Raw genomic sequence first — 3,917 nt, 5'->3', positions numbered from 1 at the left:
TGTCCATACCAGCGCAATCGTCTCTCTTGCACACCACAACTGATGCTTCTTAGGTTCAACTTTTCTCTCAAGATACTTACACTCTGTCAGGTATGCACACTGACATTACTTATCCATCGGAGCATATTGGCTTCATTCCTTGCGAGCTTACACATGTCCTCAGCAGTCACGGCCCATGTTTCACTGCCATATAGCATGGCTGTTCGTACACATGCGTCATACAGTCTGCCTTTTACTCTGAGTGAGAGGCCCTTTGTCACCAGCAGAGGTAAGAGCTCTCTGAATTTCGCCCAGGCTATTCTTATTCTAGCAGCTACACTTTCAGCACACCTACCCCCACTACTAATTTGGTCACCCAGATATTGGAAGCTATCAACTACATCTGCTACATATAAAAACTAACTTCCTAGTTAACCTGCCTTTCATATGGCACCATTTGGAAACAACATACGATAGTCAAGTAGGTTCAGCAATATTTTGATGTATGTATGTGTGTATGTGTATGTAAACATGTGTAATATGTCCACACACACATTCATACACACATATCTGTATACATCGTATATAGATGCATCATTGAATACATTAGCAACAATTAATAATACACTTACACAAAAGTATCTATAAGAGCATTTAGCATTATAGAATAGCCTTTGTTCTTTGTTAATTGTTCATCATCATTCATGAGTTCAGAGGGAGAGAGAGGAAGAATAGGGAAATGCATTGAATGGTGAAACATGAGTACATAGAAAACAACAGGATAGTAATGATAAAGTTGGCAGTGGCGAGGACATCTGGTCCGGATATTATGACACCACTAATAGAGATACACATGTTATATCTTCAACACAATCTATAGAGCACACCCTATCTGTACTCTCTTGCCATGCTCTTTACAGAGTGAGAAGCATGAGTAATTGCAGAGTGAATGAAAGTGATGAGAGGAATGTGTGATAAGGGTTCAAGCAATAGGATCACACTTCATTCTGAGATAGATACATATACTGAAGACAACATGACTGGGGAAATAACAGAAATGTTTGTGACCCATAAGATAGACTGATAGCAGAGGCCCATCCTGACAGAGGAATAATGTAGGATAACCTAGCAATACAGGTGAAGGGGGAAAAGATAGAGTGAACTTGTCACGAGTAGTCTAATGTCATCTTCTATACAGAGCTGACAAGATGAACTAAAGGGGTTGAATGATGCGGGCAGTGACTTATGAAAGTAGATGAGTCCCATACCAGTAAGCAACATAAAGGAATGGTGGGGACACATTCTGAATAGATAAAATGACATCCTTAATTACCACTGATTGGAAGCAGTGTATGGTGAACAGAAGAGATCCACTGGTATTCTCAGTTGCACAAGAAGTATAGCATACTGAGAATTCATGTATATATATATATATATATATATATATATATGTGTGTGTGTGTGTGTGTGTGTGTGTGTGGAAATGTTAGCACCAAGCAGTGTTTAGGTATAAGCAAAATTTAGGTTTGTTCAGTTGCCATTTATCAGGAATCTCAAACATCAATGTTTCGAGTCTTTTAACTCTTGTCAGTGTACCTAAGAGAGGCAATGCTGAACAAACTTATAAAACAAAAGCTTTATGAAAAATTCAGTCAACGTTGTTGACTGATTTGCACAAGTGGATCACCTGACCATGGAAAATAATGAAACGTTAGTGCCAAGCAGTGTTTAGGCCTAAGCAAATTTTAGGTTAGTTAAAATATGTTTGTGACATATTTCAACTGCTAAAAGGCAAATTCACTGCAGTTACTATGGTGAAAATATCTCTCTTATGACAAAAAGGTATGAAGACACCTGGTTTGTTCAGTGTAGCCATCTATCTGGGATTCCTGTTAATGTACATGTGTATGCAAGTGGTAGGACAAGTCGATGTACACATTAATATATGTATAAGTGTTCATATATACTGTTGATACACAGATATGTTATTCTTGACCCGAACTTGGTGTCTGTATTATTAAAAGACCTTGATTCAATTGGATCCTGCAAATAATTAATTATATGAGAGAATGCTGAAAAGTTCCTGGCTTTGGATAAAAGAAAATACAGGAGGATCAGTTAATTATGATTTTATCCAACACATTTCCCTCTCAGATTCACACACACATATTGCAGCAATCCTTCAGTTCTTTAAGCTCTGTTAAAGAACTTGGTAGTTCAGGCCTCCAACCAGGCCTTTCACAATAGCCTTAAAGCCAGGCACTTTTCAGCACTCCAATGTGTGTTTGTGTACATACATACACATACACACACACATACACACATATATATGTGTGTGTGTGTGTGTGTGTGTGTGTGTGTGTGTATCAAAATATGCAACAAGGATATCTAGAGGTAATGTAGTAAGATCATTTCATGCAACTCCATTTAATTGAACAATGCAATCATTACATCAATTTAAAATGCAGACCAATCCTCAGCTGCACAAAGACATAGAATTTAATTAAATTAGAACAGATGGACACATTAGTATAATTATAACTAAAATCTCCAAGAAGTTAAGGAGATAGACAAAGAACATGCTGTCTTCATTCCAGCATAGAAGTTACTGAATTTTCAAGAAGATATACATTGTTATAGACTCTGCCTGTCACTGATTTTTTTTTGTTTTTATGGGGTCAGTTTTAATTTATAGACTAGTTTATCAAATTCTTGTATATCTAAGGCTGAGAGAACAAAAGGGCAGTATCTGGTAGGAGTAGGGCTGAGGGAGCAGACATAAATCATAGAAATCATAAGGGGGACCCCCTTAATTGTCAGCTAACATCTTGTTTTCAGTTTTCCTTTACCAAACCTCATGATATTGCTTCTAATAAATCTTGATTTTAATGACTATACCAACTCTTCTATCATCATCATCATCATCATCATTTAGCATCCGCTTTCCCTGCTAGCATGGGTTGGACGATTTGACTGGGGACTGGTGAACCAGATGATTATGGTTGCAGAAAGAAAGGTTGAAAAGGGAGACAGAAAGTTTATTAGTAGCAGCACAAGATCAAGCATTAAGGACTAATTGGATAAGAGCCAAGATAGACAAAATCAAGCAGATTCCCAATGTAGGTTATGCAAATCAAAAGAGGAAAGTGTTAATCATATAACATGCTGGCACAGAAAGAATACAAGAAATGATATGACAACCTAGGGAGAGTAATCCACTGGAATTTATGTAGAAAGCTAGGATTTTAACATACTGATAAGTGGTATGAACATGAACCTAGTAAAGTACTAGAAAGTAAGAAATATAAGTTGTTGTTGGATTTCAACATTCAGACTGACAGAGTAATAGAAGCTAAAAGGCTGATTCAGCAGTAGTAGATAAAGAGAATAGAAAGTGCCAGATAATTGATTTTTTCATCATTTGGGACTTACTTTCCCAAATTATGAAAAAAAAATCAATATGAGAGGTATAGAAAAAATAGCAAAGTACCAGGACCTAGTCATTGGATTACAAAGACTATGGAAAGTGTGGGTAAAATGTATCCCAGTAGTTATAGGTGCATTATATGCCTAAAGATTTGAACAGATAGAGAGAGGAAATTGGCATAAAACCCAGTTTAGTACAGCTCCAGAAAACAGTGTTATTAGGGACAGCTAGCATACTTAAGAGGGTTCTTGGCATCTAAAGTTACTTGTTGTAGCCCAATGTTTGGAATTTTTCTTTTCCAGCAGTTTAATCTGTTGTGTGTATATGAATAATAATAATAATAATAATAATAATAATGATGATGATGATGATGATGATGATGATGATGATGGTGATGGTGATGGTGATGATGATGATGATGATGATGATGATGATGATGATGATGATAAACTACAGACAGTACACGGCTTTACCAAGGAAATAGATATGAAATTCGGATTAGAAAAATGTG

The sequence above is a fragment of the Octopus bimaculoides genome, chromosome 8, assembly GCF_001194135.2.
Source record: "Octopus bimaculoides isolate UCB-OBI-ISO-001 chromosome 8, ASM119413v2, whole genome shotgun sequence".
Taxonomy (NCBI): Eukaryota; Metazoa; Mollusca; class Cephalopoda; order Octopoda; family Octopodidae; genus Octopus; species Octopus bimaculoides.
Note: the sequence above shows the minus strand (reverse complement) of the source record.